The sequence below is a fragment of the Balaenoptera borealis genome (assembly GCF_965194805.1).
Source record: "Balaenoptera borealis genome assembly, chromosome: X".
Classification (NCBI taxonomy): Eukaryota; Metazoa; Chordata; class Mammalia; order Artiodactyla; family Balaenopteridae; genus Balaenoptera; species Balaenoptera borealis.
Genome location: NC_138881.1, coordinates 122,272,638 through 122,288,799, shown reverse-complemented (window position 1 = coordinate 122,288,799; position 16,162 = coordinate 122,272,638). Strand labels below are relative to the sequence as shown.

Genomic DNA, 16,162 nt, shown 5'->3' with positions numbered 1-16,162 from the left:
CTTGTAGCTAACACAGAACTCTGTGAGAAAATTGCTGCTCTAAATACGTTTATCAGGATTCAAAAAAGTATATTGAAGAAAAATAAGCTTTGTGTTCAATTTAACAAGCTAAGATGAAGGGCAACGGACTAAATGTGAAAGAAACCATAAAGGAGGAAATAGATATAAATAAACAAATGAGGAAATACAGACCAAAAATAAAGAATAATTATAAAATCAAGAAATGATTACTTTAAAAGATTTATAAGATAAACCACAGGGAGACATCAGGAAAAAAAGAGCCAAGACTAAAGCAAAATATGAATGAGAAAAGTAAAAATACTATAGCAATTTAAAAAGTAATGAAATAATATTATGAATTAGTGTATGCCAATAAGCTTGAAGCCCAAGAAGAAATGAGCATATTGCTGGGGGAAACAATATAAATGGCTAAATTTTGCAGAGAAAAACCTGAAAAGGCCAATTGTTTGGGAGACTCTTACTTGTTCTAGTATAACTTTTTCTTTTCTTTTCTTTTCTTTTTGGCAGCGCTGTGTGGCATGTGGGATCTTAGTTCCCCAACCAGGGATCGAACCTGTGCCCCCTGCCATGGAAGCATGGAGTCCTAACCACTGGACCACCAGGGAATTCTCTCTGGTCTAACTTTTAAACACATTGAGCCTCAGTCACTTCTCGTCAGGAAGAGACAGGGATTTCTTTGGTAAAATTGTAAGAAGCAGTGGGGCATGCTTCACCCAGCCCCTTCTGATCCACTCACTTTTCACAGGATCAGCCTACCAGCTGAATAATGAATTCTGATCTGTCATGTAGTAAGGAGTCGAGCAAATTCAGGGGTGAATTATTAGCAAGTCTGCTTGGCTAGAGATCTAAAGTCACAACTTGCAGTCAGGTTTATCTATATCTCTCTGATGCATACGTATCTACCAATAGGTTCCAAACTCAGAAAGGGAAGAAATGGGTATTATTAATTAGCCCATCTCACAAATCCAAATGCCTGTAACTATTACAGAGATAAAATAGTCATTAGACTCACACTTGTCCACTGCTCCACATACAGGAAAGCCCTAGATCTATATGGCTTTAGAGATATATTGTACAAAATGCTCAAGGAACAGGTAATTCCACCTCTCACACAAGCTGTTTCAGAATATAAAAAATGAGAGGAACCTTACCAACCCGTCTTATAAGGCTCGTATAACTTTGATTTCATAGCTGAGATAGAACAGATCATACAATGAAATTTAAAGGCTATCTCCCTTATGAACATAGATACAAAACTGTAAAATAATATATGATAATAGGATAATGCATCATAATCAAGTAAGATTTGTCTTAGGAATAGAAGACTGATTTAAGATAGGAAAATATGTCTGTGTGATTCCCCACCCTAAGAAGATAAGGAAAACATTTAATTTAAATAATCATCTCAATGGGGAGAGCAAAAGCATTTGGTAAAGACACATGATTTTTTACAAAGTGCTTTCTAAAACCTAAGAATAGCAGGAAACTTCTTTAACATGATGCAGTCTCTGTAGCAAATAAAACAAAATAAAACCCAGAAAACCTCCTCCTAATTACTATAACACATTAGGCACATAAATTTCAGGATATCCATGTCTGATATTGCCTCTACATCCAACCTAGTACTAGAGGCCATGATCAATGAAATAATACCCCTTAAAAATAAAAGGTATATGATAAAGATATCACCACATACCACATGGTACAGGAACTCTATGTGGAGGATAACACAAGTATTGAACATAAATCCTTGATATTTATCCAAAGCATATCAAAGTTCACTAACAAAGAATTAGTATCCATAAAATACAAAGGAATGGTAAAACCAACATGAAAAAGAGAAGAAATCCAATAGAATGAGAAACATTATTAACCAAAAAACAATTTAAAGAATAGAAAATCTAAATAGCTGAATCACTAGTAATCATAAAAGTGAAAGGAGATTACACTATTTACCAATCAGATTTTTTTTAAAATCAAAAGTCGGGTAATACTAAGTGTCTTTGTTATCACTTGCTGTGTAAAAAATTACCCCAAAACTTAGTGGCTTGAAACAACAGAATCTATTATCTCAGAGTTTCTATGGATCAAGAATCTGGGTGCAGCTTAGCTAGTCCTCTGGCTCTGCGTATCTTATAAGGCTACCTCATCTCAAGTCTCAGTTGGGAAGGATCTGCTTCCCTGATTGGGTGTTGGTAGCATGCAGCTCCTTGTGGTTTGTTGCACTGAAAGCTCAGGTCCTCAGGAGCTGTTCCTTCATATGTGAGCCTCTTCACTGAGCACCACACAATATGCTTTCATTAGAATGAGAAAACAAGGGAGCAAGAGAGACTGTCAGCAACAAAGTTCTAGCAAGAGGAAACTTAATCATGTTAATCACATCCTATTACTTTTTCCGGCTTCTATTGATTCACCTCATTAGAAGCAAGACACTAGGTACAATCCACACTCAAGGAGAGTGAATTACACAAACATGTGAACATCAGGAGGCTGGGATTATTGGGAGTCATATCAGAAGTTGCTTCCACACTGTGTATTGATGAGTATGTAGGGAAACAAGTAATAATATAATTCTATTGGGAAGATAGACTGGTACTGTCACTCTGGAGAGCAACCTGGCAATATTTAGAAAATAATATTGCTTATAGACAATGTTAGTGTCCCTCCAAAATCCATATGCTGAAACTCTAGTCCTCTAGATGTGATGGTATTTGGAGGTGGGGCTTTTGGGAGAAAATTAAAGTTGGATTAGGTCATGAGGATGGGGGCCTTATGATGGGATTAATGCCCTTAGAAAAAGAGGAAGACACGGGAGATAGTTGTCTCTCTCTTTGTGTGTACACACTGAGCTAGGCCATGTGAGGACATAAGCAGGAAGAGGGCCCTCACCAGAACCCAACCATGCTGGCATCCTAATCTTGGCCTTTCAGCCACCAGAACTGTGTGAAGTAAATGTTTGTTGTTTAAGCCATCAGTCTATGGTATTCTGTTCTAGCAGCTCAAACAGACTAAGGATAGCTATGACCTAGAACTTCTATTCCTGAGCGTATATGACAGAAAAATATATGCAGAAGTCCGTAGGGAGACATGAATGAGAATGCTCCTCATAGTAATGTTTGTGGCAGTGGAGTGGAGAGCCAACATAGGTGTCCCTCGAGGAAGGAATGGACAAGTAATACTTGGGATATTCGTTCTAATGGAATATGATGCAGCATTAGAAACAATTAGCTAGAGATACATATAGCTACATAAGTTGAACTTAAAAGCATAAGGTAAGAAACAGAACGAGGTCTATGGCACAATGCACCATATTCATTCACACACACACACATTTCATAAGGCTATAAGTTTCACAAGAGTACAAACATATACGAGGGCATGATTCAAACACATCCGAGTAGGTGCCTAATTGTGGGAAGGAAATGAGTGTTGGGCTCTAGGATGAAAGAAAAATAGAAAAAATGTAAGAGAAAGAACCTTGTCAAACTCAATGATGACAATATGGCCAGAGTCCAAGAATAGAATAAAAGAAAAAATAAAAGCAACCTTCATGAGTGGGCAGTTAATTCTAATCCCTGCCTTTAAGTTGCAGAGCTGGCAGAAGATAATTTAATCAAAATCAGCAGGCTTTAATGCCAGATGTTCTAGGTAGGGAGATGTTTATTCATGGGAGCTGTCTTTTTGTTAGTTTGTAAGATGATTCATATCTCCACCAATATTTAAATTCAGCCATATAGCTTTTGGAGGGATTTTAAGTAAGATATCCAAGACACTAGCTGATAATTCAGGGTGGGAGATATCAGAATAAACCACTGAGTAGGCGTGGCCTTGGAGAATAGCTTGGAGGAAAGGTTTGTTCTCTACCATGTGCACCACCACAGTTGAACATAGGGATATGAGGAGGGGTGGCAGTTCAGCTTGGGAAGGCTCTTCTCTCTAACTCTCTAGCCTCCTCATCATCCCCCCCACCCCGCCCCAGGTGTCAGGAATGGTTCTTTGAAATGTCTGAGCTACATCCACAGACGTGTCATAAGTGGTGCTTTGTGATGGCTAAGTCCCTCTTTAGCCACCGTTGGCTAAGGGTATGGCCCCTTCATTGTCCTGGGGAGCTATATATATAGCATGGTCAGTAGGCCTGGGGTAGACCACTGGTAGGCTTCAATACAGCTGAGGTGTGCAGGAAACTACCAGAGCCTAATACAGATATGGACCAAAAACCCTCAAGTTCCAAACAGGGGAAGATGAATGAGGCTCCCTATGAACTCAGGTCCAGAGATGGTGGCAACATAAGATGACCCTACCCAAGCTATTTTCTTCATGGATTCCCTCTCCCCCAAGAATCCTACCCTCTCCCTGCCTGGTACAAACCCCCTCCTCAGCCCTGACCCCTTCTCATGAAGTCTCCCTTTCCATCAATATCCCATCTTCATCTCCCTAATCCAATGTCCTTTTGACCTCACTCTGTTGTCCTTCCAGATGCTGAAGACAGCCACGACGGTAAGAAAACCCCTTCAAAGGAGTCTGAGTAAAAAAGCCTCTGAAAAAGCTGTCAACCCTACAAGACAGCCTAAGAAAGCTACAGGACCAACACTCTTCAGCTCTTATCACAGGCTGGATGAGACACTGAATCAAAATCAAAATAATGCAGAGCAGAACCAAGAGGCCGTGCAGAAGCAAGTGCTGTGTAGCAACACCCCTCCAAGCGAAGCCCTGGTGAGCCAGTAAACTTCAGGGTGAGCCCAGAGACCTCAGAAATATCTGCCAAGTCTGAGGTCTGAGAAATGGCCAACTGCGTAGACATTGAATTTTACAGCATCAGGGTACACTGAGGCTAATTAAATAAAAATCAACTTGTGAAAATGTCCATGTGTTTCTGCGAGTTCTCTCATGGTGGGAGCAGGGAAGGAAGGGAAGAGGCAGGTGTGTGAGGAGGGAGGGACATTGAGTCCTGCAAGGTTAGGGGTGGACCAGCAGAATCACAGTTAACCAGACAGTGGGGATAAGGAATGGGTCAGGACTGAGTGCTGAAGATAAATTTCCTACTTAACACTTGAACCCACAGGCAAGGTGGAAAGGGGCTTGGCATTTCTGTCTTTGGGGTAGGAGGCTGGACGAGGGGCACGACAAAGTGTACATTGCCAGAACCTATGTGGTTTGAGGTGTGTAGATGGCAGTATCATCCCAAGAAATAGACAAATCACTTCCAGGCCACCTACTTCATAGAAGTGTTTGTTACATCTCACCCTACGATGTCAGCGACTAAAGGTCCTCCAGAGGGCCAAAAATCTCACCCTACTAAAAGTTATTGAAAGCACCCTGAGGACTAAAATAATGGTGACTGGAAGCCACAAACTCAACACTGATCAGCCCACTTTCTAAAGAAACTTAAGGTGGAGCAGTGGCTTCCCAAGGGCAGGGAAGTAAGAGCTGTCTGCTTTCAGTACAGGCAACTGTCTACAGAGCATTCTAAAACAACATAATCTCCCCTCCAAATATCTTTTATCTTTATTCATTCCAAAGTTGTTGTTTTTTCTCTGAAGAGACTATCCTTTTAAGTGGTTTTATTGAAGTATAATTGACATATAATAAATTGCACATGCTTAAAGTGACCGCTTAATGAGTTTGGTCATATGTGTATACTTGTTAAACCATCACCAAAATTATAAGTGTGAAAATACTCATCACCCCCATAAGTCTCCCTTTACCCCCTGACAATTGCTTCCTCTTGCCCCTCTCTGCACCCCCATCCTCAGATAACCACTGATTTGCTTGCTGTCTCCATAGATTACATCTTCTAGCATTTTATATAAATGGAATCAGTATGTACCCATTTTTATCCAGCTTCTGTTACTCAGCATAGAGAGTCAATGTTCTTGTGTATGTCAATATTACATTTCTTTTTAATATTAAGATTGTTATTTTGTTGAGAGTTTAGTAGCATTTAAATGATGCCACAAACTTGCTTTAATTTTATTTAAAAATTAAGATCATTGTAAGGCCATGTGCAGTCATAAGAAATAGAAAGATACATTATACCCTTAACCTAGTTTCTCTCAGTGGTAACATCTTGCATATCTATAGTACAATATCACAATCAGGAAATTGAAATTGTTTTGATCCACTTACCATATTCAATTTCATCAGTTTTACATGTACAAGTCTGGGTATGTGTGTGTATGGTTCTATGCAATTTTATCACCTGTGTAGTTTCCTGTGATTATCACCACTACAGTCAAGATATAGAAAGTTTCCATCACAAGGATCTGTCATGCTACTCATTTATAATCACAACTATCTCCCTCCCTCCATGACCCCTGGAATCAGTAATTTGTTCTTCATGTCTATAATGCTGCCATTAGAATGTTAAATAAATAGAATCATTCAACATATAACCTTTGGTGATTGGCTTTTTACATTCAGCATAAATCCCTTGAGATATATTCAAGTGGTTGTGTGTATCAATTCTTCTTTTTTGCTTTCTTTATTGGTGAGTAATATTCTATGGTATGGATGTACCACAGTTTAACCATTCATTTATTGAAGGACATTTTCGTTGTTTTTATTTTTTGACTATTACGAATAAGGCTGATATGATCGTTCCTGTATAAGTTTTTCTATGAACTTAAAGTTCTCATTTCTCTGAGATAAATGCCCATGAGTGCAATTGCTGGGTCATATGGTAATGGCATATTCAGTTTTGTAAGAAAGTTCCGTACTTCTCTCCAGAGTGGCTATACTAGTTTACAGTCCCACCAGTTCTTTTGCACTCTCACCAGCATTTGGTGTTATCATTTAAAAAATTGTTTTAATTGATTCTGGTTCATGTATAGTGATATCTCATTGAACTTTTCATTTGCATTTCCCTGATGGTAAATGTTGGACATCTTTTTATGTGCTCATTTGCCATCTGTATATCCTCTTCACTGAGATTTCTATTCATGTCTATAGCCTATTTTTTTTTTTTAACACTGGCAAAATCAGGCTTTCATGAATTTGAACACAAGGCACAGGTTTCCAGGTGCACAGAAATACATCTCCATTTTACGACTGCTTTTTAAAAATCTCAATCTTTTAGGACAGGGATAAAAGAACAAATTGTTTCTTATTTAAGCAACAAGACCTTCCTTACTATGACCTTATGGGCTTTTTTTAAGAGCTGATCATCTGAATTTCTAGGACTTCTTGCAATTATGTATATAGCATGTATATTATTTCGTTTCTACACCCACCTACCACTAGCTGGTTGTTGCCTCCTAGACCCTGGTGAGTTTCTTCCGTGGTTAAATGATGTTTTAGTTTCTGTATAAACACAGAGCCTCTTTGTTGTCTTCTATAAATAATATTTTCTTCCTCTGTGTGTCATTACAGTCCCTTTAGGCTTCTTGTTTCCTCTTCATGAAATAAATATTAGGGGATAATAGTGTACATTTCCACTCCTACTATAAATGCAATGGTCTGCATTATGACAGAGTTATTAACTTTTCTTTATTCTATCACTCCATCCATTTTTGGTCCTTTCCCACAGGGTACGGCAACAGAGTCCGGTCCTTCTAGTATACTATACAACATGTAAGTTTTAACAGTGGATTTAGCCTATAGCTGTCGGTCGTGGGTAGCACTGAACTCCTGAACCTCCCAATCCTAGATCCAGTTGATATTTTCAAACTTAAAGTCATATAAGACAAGAGAAAATTCTACAGCCATACCATATTGAGGTTTCTGGGGATATTTCTGTATGTTCAGCAGATTTATCAATAATCTCTGGCTTCTCCATTCCTTGGCCAATCAGAAAAAGGACAGCCATCATACAGCAGACTTGACGATAAAGGAACACCTGGCCAATCACTTCACATTGACATAACTAGAAAGGTTCTTGTCCTTTCCCCTCCCCCAGGCTCTGGACTCCTAGCTGTACTTGAGCAGAGAGAGTAGTCCACTGAAAATTAATCACTCTGTTGGCTACATGTATTTTACACAAGCTCCTGAAATCTTATGTGTCGTCCTATTTCTGAGCTGTATAATTCATGGTTACAATATCTAAATCAGCACAAGGGGAAAATGGCAGTAAGTCTGCTCATGATAGCTGAACCTAGCACTGAAGCTGGGTTCTACAGGGGCCCAGGCCAGTATAGAGAAGTCTGGAAGGAGCACCTGATTGGAAATGTGGGCATAATGAATCTCTTTAGCAGCATCGTTGACCTCTTTCAAATTAAAATCCTCTGAATCCCTGCCCCTTGGAAAGTAAAAACAAAGGTCAAGAGAAATCACCTGTCCAAAGTCATTTAATGTCTTCATTTGTTCATCCACATCAGTGAGGGTTGGGGGTCTGCCTGTTTTCTCCTAGTCTAGTCTTGGTTAAGCCTCAGTTTCTGTTCAGTTGTATTGTGTTCTCCTGACTGGCAAAGCCTTGGTATCCCTAGTCCAGACCAGACAGACTAATGTTAGGGTTGCATGTCTTTGGTCATGAGCACTGAAATTAAAAAAAAAAAAGAGCACACTTAGCATTTCCAGTTCCTGAAGAATTTTCTCTAATATTTGAATTCTTGTTGTTGTTGGCCTGTTCCTTTTTAAGCCATTGCATCTCCTTCTCCAGTTCTTGTACTCTTATTAGGAGTTTTTCAGTCTGGTTTCTGTTTCTGTCAGTTTTAGCAATAAAATGATAACCCCAGGAATAAAGGAACCATACAGGTCCGACCCATCTGCTCATCGTGGGCCACTGCTATAGCCCATTTTCTAATTGGATTTTTAAATTTTTTCACTGTTGAATGTCAAGAGCTCTTTATACGTTTCAGATACAAGTCCTTTGTCACGTAATGTGATTTATATTTTTTTTCCCAGTCTGTAGCTTATGTTTCATCATCATTATAGCATGTTTCACAAAGCAAAAGTCATAATTTTCATGAGGTCCAGTTTATCAATTTTTTCCTTTTATGGATCACGCTTTTGGTGTCTAAGGACTTTTCACCTGGTCTTAGGTACCAAACATCTTCTCTAAGATTATATAGTTTTACATTTCAATGTGTGATTTTTTTTTCGTTTCTGTATAAGGTATGAGATTTGGGCCAAGGTTTTTTTGTTGTTATTTTGTTTTGTTTTTAAACTATGGATGTCCAATTGCTCCAGGACAATTTGTTAAAAAGGGTACTCTTACTCCTTGAATTGCTTTTTCAGTTTTGTCAAAAATAGTTAGGAATATTGGTTTGAGTCTATTTCTGGGTTCTTTATTCTGTTCCATTGATATATGTCATCCCTCAGCAAACACCATGCTGTCTTCATTATTGTGACTGCATAGTAAACCTTAATACCAGGTAGTGTGACTCTTTCCACTGTATTCTTGTACTCTCTTTGTAGTTTTGTTATCAGGGTAATCCTGGCTTCATAAATGAGATGTGAAATGTCCTCACCCTCTTTGATTTTGTGATAAAGCGTAAATGTCAATGTATAATCTCTAACTGTTTAGTAGAATTTTCCAGTGAAATCATGTGGACATGGGTATTTTTTTTTTTCAGAACTTAAACTACAAATTCAATCTCTTTATTGGTTATAGGACTAATTACATTGCCTATATAACCTTGTTGGGGGGGGTGGTAACTTGTGGTATTTCAAAGAATTGATTCATTTCTTCTAATTTTTCAAATTTATGAGTTAACAACAGTATCCACTTATTATCCATTTAACTGACTGCAGGATCTGTGATGATAGTCCCTGTTTCATCCCTGATATTTGTCGTTGTTTTCTCTAATTTTCTCTTTGTCAGTCTTCCCAAAGTTTTGTCAATTTCATTGATTTTTTTTGAAGAAATAGAGAAAATCAATGGGGAAACACTATTTTATTCTTCCTTTCAATTTTGTTGATTTCTGCTCTTTATTATTTACTTGGGTTTATTTTCTTCTTTTTCTCCTATCTTCTTTAGGTAAGAACTTAGGTCTCTGATTTGAGACCTTTCCTTCTTTCTAATGTAAGCATTTAATGCTATAAATTGCTCTCTTAGTGGTACGTTAGCTGCATTCCACATATTTTGATATGTCTTTTCATTTTCATTCAGTTCAATGTCTTTTAAAAAAAATTTTCCTTGAGACTTTGTCCTTGACCCATGGATTATTTATAAGTGTGTTTAATTTCCAATTGTTTAGAGATTTTCCTGTTGTCTTTCATATTTACATATTTCTAGTTTGATTCCATTATGCTCAGAAAATATGTTCTGTAGGATTTCAATCTCTTAAATTTGTTGAGGCTCATTTTATGGCCCAGGATATACATTATCTTGGTATCAATATATGTTCTGTAGACTCTTGAAACAAGTGTGTACTCTGTTGTTGTTGACTCTTCTATATATAAATTAGATCCTGTTGGTCATTGTTTTGTTCAGTTATTCACTCTTTGCTAACTTTCTGCCTAGTGGTTCTATCAGTTGCTGAGTGTTAGGTGTTTGAAGTCCAAGTATAACTGTGGCTTAGTCAATGTCTTCTTTCAGCTCTGTCAGTTTTTGCTTTGTGTATTTGGAAACTCTGTTGTTTGGTTGATACATATTCAGGATAGTTATATCTTTGTGGTGGATTGATGCTTTTATAATAATGTAATATTCCTCTTTGCCCTTAGTAGCTCTCTTTGCTATGATGTCTACTTTACCTGATACTAATATAGTCATTCCTGCTTTTTAGTTTTAATTGTGGTAAAATACACATAACAAAATTTGTCATCTTAACCATTTTTAAGTGTGCATTTCAGTAATATTAAATCCATTTATGCAAGCAATCTCAAAACTGTTTTCACCTTGCAAAACTGAAACTCTATACCCATTAAACAACAACTCCTCAATCCCCCTCCCTCCATTCAACTTTCTGTCTATGAATTTAGCAACTCTAGCCACCTCAAATAAATGGAATCATACAATATTTGTCTTTTTGTGACTGACTTATTCATTTAGTATAATGCCCTCAAGGTTCATCCATGCTGTAAGAATGTGTCAGAATTTCCTTCCTTTTTTTAAGGCTAAATAATATCCCATTGCATGTATAGACCAGATTTTTAACCATTTATCTATCAATAAATACTTGGGTTGCTTCCATCATTTGCCCATTGTGAATACTGCTGCTATGAGCATGGGTATACAAATGTATCTTCAAGACTGATTACAGATCCTTTTGTGTATATATCCTGAAATAGAATTGCTGGATCATATAGTAATTCTATTGTTAATTTTTTGAGAAACCTTCATATTGTTTTCCATATTGGCTGCACTAATTTATAGTCCTACCAACAGGACACAAGGGCTCTGCCATCATATCCATTTCCCAGAAGAGTGATTCTGCCCCCCAATCTCTGGTGCAACCCTATTCCTTTTTTTCCCTTAATCTAGCTGAGCCAGGCTGGCATTTTGAAAAGTAATATTTTTTTTCAGAATTCAGGGAGGAAATACATAAGAATATGTTAGGAAGCAAAAACTTGCCAAGCTTGCCAAGTCCAAGTTTCTATTCCAAGTACTGTCACTTGAACTTTGCTTCCTACTCCCTCACCTCTTTGCCATCTTCTTCACCAAGTGTCAGCCGGCTGCTCACATCACCATCCCCTCAGAGAAATACACGGCAACCATGATTCAACTACATGACAGTCTTTTTACTTGGTTTTGGTCTCCTAACAAAGAAACTACTTTTTCCAGAGGCAACTGACAAGATGATTTTTCGTTATCAGTTATCACCACCATTATGAATAATTTTATTTCCTTCCAAATTTCTGATAGCATATCTTGTGTTTTCTCTGATTCATAATCAAATTGTCCATTTTGATTATCTTTACCATGTGCCAAGGCTTGGATTGATTTTAATCTATATTTTCAATCCAATAATTTATGTTGCTAAATTTAACAATTCATTTCTCATGGTTCCTTTTGTTCTGTTTGTATTTTTAACTTTTTGAATTGCATATTCAGTTCACTTATTTTCATTCATTCTTCTTTAATGATGAAACTTCTTTAGTCTGGATTTTCTCATATGTACAGTTTGCCCTTATTTAATAGTAATATTAGTACCTAAGTACTTACTATGTGCCACTTTTATAAATATTGGGTTGGCCAAAAGTTTGTTCGGGTTTGGCCAACCCAATATTTTACATACATTTATTTAATCCTCCAATAACCTTATTGAGTAGGAAACTGCACAGAGGTTTTACGTTTTCTCATATTTACCCAAGATCACACAAGTAGTGGATGGCAGAGCCAGGATTGGAATTCAGGCAATCTGTCTGCAGATACAGTCCTTTAAATCACCATAATTTAAAAAGTAATCTATAGCACTTCCTGTGTTTCCCTTTTCCCATGGAAAATTCTGGCTGGGACTTGGTGCCTATTTATGTCATCCTGGTACAAATCAAGATAAATAGCAATATACAATACCCTTGAGTCTTCATAAACTATTAATATCTACATTTTGGAAACCTAACTGTTTTTCCACAGGAAGACTATTTCTTTTAAAGTGTCATCATAAGTAGCTTTTTCATGGAAATCTTAATACCAAATAGCAGTTGTTGAATTAGTTTTAAAACCTTCCTTTCTCGCCACTTCTCACTTCAGACTATGTGATCCTAAAACCTTCCCTGAATACCCTCAATACATACAATATATTCCCCAGCTTTTAAGAAAAATTTCTGTTCCATAGTAAGCTCTCAAACATATTTTATATGAATATATTATTGCATTGTGAAAAGCAAACTTTCAATGATTGGAAGTGGAGAGATATTTCCAGTCTTAAAATAATTTAGACACTTTGCCACTTAAAATTAACTTCCTATCAAATCTCCATCTTGGAGAATTATGAAGCTAATGATCCAGATGTATATAGGTAATATATCCTTCAAAACATCAACAACTTTGCAGAGAAGCTAAACGAAGATTTTTGTGGTGAATAGCAGTAGAAAAGAACCTACCATTGAATGTACAGATTTATAAATCAGTTCACACATGGGATTCAGTTGAATACGAGTAACAACTCAGCAAACATTAGCTCTTATCTTCATGTGTATGACAAGATATGGTAAGGTTCAACACTGGTATAATTTTTTTTTCTTTCACTTAATCTTTGTTCTCTTAGAGGGCTTGTATTTGTACATTATAATGAGAGTGTGATTATTCGATGCCTTTTTAGGATACTATAACTGAAGCCAACTTATTCTATCATTATTACTACCCCAAAATTATAGCTTCCTGACATACTCTAAAAATAAAATTTCTTAAAATTACACATAGGATTGCCTAAAAACCAGTATTTACAAGACTATTTGCAATGTTTTATGTAAATATCTAAATGGGGAGACCTAGAGACTGATACTTCAATCACATAAAATATGTTGTGAGATTTCTTTCCTACTACTTCCTTTGTGCTGTATTGGGAAATCCCTCTGGTACCATCTAGAAAAACATTTGCTACCCTTCTTGTCTTTACCATTATCATTTCACTATTTGCTCTATTCCAAGCCAATACTGAAAGGAAATTGAAAATGAGTATACTCAAAATTAGTCCTTCAACTCATCCTTTTTTTTAAAATCAGAGAGTGGACAGAACGAAAACATCAATCAATGCTAAGTCAATAACACTTGGAAGAAAATGTTCCGTTCTTGCTTCCCTAATCATCCTTCTTCTAATTACTTCCTGAACAAAGTCTGACTTTGAGGACCATGATATGACCTTCGTTTTGACTTTATCTCGAGTCAAATCAGAAGTTTCATACATTTGGTATGTCAGCCACCACTACTTGAGAAAGTCATTTTGAAAGTGGCGGTCTAAGTGATTGCCCTTAACCAAGGGCATGGAGACTGTGTCTAAGCTCAGCCCAATGGACTTGTTTCTCACAGCCCCACATAAGTGAAATATTTGGCTGTGGACAGCTGCTACAAATCACTGTCTCCCAAACCTGTATGTTGTGGCCTGTTTCTTTCTGGCATGCAGACAGTTATGCCTTATATTGAACCATTTTGAATTGTTGGAAATTTCTTATTCATCTTATAGTTTTGCATTTGAATCTGTATACTGCATTTTCTGAAAAAATATTATTCTGAACTTATCCTGAGCACTCCTGTAGTACTTTACTCCATAAATATTCTGTCAGCCAAACAATGTTCCCTGTTTTCAGTACCACATCCATTATTCAGACTCAAAAAGGCACTGAAGATAAGGCTCAGCATTCCGTGTGAATCCTGGCTTCTAGTGAGTATTGGCCTTAAACATTTCTCCTGCACTTTGTGGGCATAGGCCTGAGCTTCACCATCCTACCAAGACATTAAAATATGCATATGGGACTTTTAAAAATCACTTTTTAACCATCATAGTGTTAATTCGTTCAGAATGAGATATTTATAAAGTCTCAGCTGATCCTCCAAAAAATTATATGTCAATATGGCAAAATAGTAACTTCATGTTGGAAGAACTTAGCAAACACCAACTTAAGTGATTAAGATGAATATCACTAACAAAAGAGAAATTGGCATCTAATATACCTACTGATAGGGTGCACTAAGAAGAACACAGCATCTTTTCAGTGTTATTCCTGTCAAAAATGTATAACTTAAATCTATCGTGAGGAAATATCAGATAAACCAACATAAAGAGATATTCTACAAAATAAGTGGTCTTTATTCTTCAAAAATTTCAATGTCATTAAATACAAAGAAAGGATGAGGAACTGTTGTAGACTGAAGGAGATTAAAGAAACATAACTAAATGCAATGAATGATCTTAGGTGGGTCGTGAATGAGGAAATGCAACTATGAAGGTTATTATTTAGACAAGGTCAAATTTGACTATGGATTTTAGAAGGATCAGAAAACTTTTTCTGTAAAGGATCAAATATTAAATATTTGTAGACTTGTGGGTCATATGGTACCTGTTGTAACTATTCAATTGTATTGTTGTAGCCCAGAAACAGTCATAGACAAAATGTGGTTGTGTTCCAGTAAAACTTTATTCACAACAAGCAGCAGTTGTCCATGTTTGACCTGAGACCTAGGGTTTGCAGATTCCTAAATTAGAGAATAGTATTATATCAAAGTTAAATCTCCCAATTTTGGTATTACTGTGGTTTATTGTTCTAGGAAATACCTCCTAAGGTATTTAGGGATTTAAGGTAATGATGCATAATATATGTGACTTATCCCTTAAATGGTTTTGGGGGAATAAATACTATATATTTATATAATACTATATATTAATAATATATATATTATGTATATAATATGTATATAATATATAATATAATAATATATATATTATGTATATAATATGTATATAATATATATTATGTAATATATATATTATGTATATAATTATATACATAATACTATATGTATTATTTACACAGAAAGAGAGAGAGAGAAAGAAAACAAATGAATGAATGAGTGAAAGCAAGAAAATGTGATGAAATATTGGTGAATCTGGTGAAGAATAAAGGAAATTCCTAGTACTATACTTGCAACTTTCCATAAATTTGAAATTGTGTAAAAATAAAGTTGAACAAAAAATCTCAATTAAAAAAATAAATGTGCACACCAGATGGATGCCTATTTTGTCATTGGTTTTCTAAACCTACATAGTCAATCCATCGTTTTAAGCTGGTCTTTTCTGTCACGCATAATAGCTATACTTACATTAAATATTTTAAAAATTATTTTAAAAATGTCTTCACTCAACATGCAATCTATCTGTGCCTCTGTTTTTGTGACTCAGAGAAATGATCTTAAACTTAATATTGAGAGGGTATAGTAGAAAGAAATTTGTGGAGTCAGAGGATCTGAATTTGAACTTCATCCATGTTTCTTATTAGCTACATTTATAGGCAAGTCACTTAACTCCTCAGTTTATTCGTCTATAACTATGTCATAGTGTTGTTCTGAGCATTGAAATAATGAAGATGATGATGCTATAAAATCCACGAAGTGCTATGCACAAGGGAGAGTTCCCCTCATTTATAATGACTAGATTTTCTGAGCTAAAGAGCAAATGTATAATACACCATTGCATTTATGTATGTTTTTAAAACATCAGATGAATATACTTTTACGAAACCAAAAACTTTGAGACAAGATGTCAAACTAACATGGGCTTCCTCTCCAAACCCAACCAAAGAGGCAATGAAGAAGTCAAGATATTGACAG

At 36.3% G+C, this 16,162-nt stretch overlaps 1 pseudogene across 1 annotated transcript; it reads right to left on the bottom strand.

Moving 5' to 3' along the window:
• Positions 1 to 7,432: 7,432 nt before the first annotated feature.
• Positions 7,433 to 15,976, bottom strand: LOC309620865 (tRNA pseudouridine(38/39) synthase pseudogene; annotated as a pseudogene). Its single transcript, XR_014249913.1, has 2 exons — positions 15,350 to 15,976; positions 7,433 to 15,209 (listed from the first exon to the last, which is right to left on the bottom strand). The product of XR_014249913.1 is annotated as a tRNA pseudouridine(38/39) synthase pseudogene (transcript).
• Between the last annotated feature and the right edge of the window lie 186 nt (positions 15,977 to 16,162).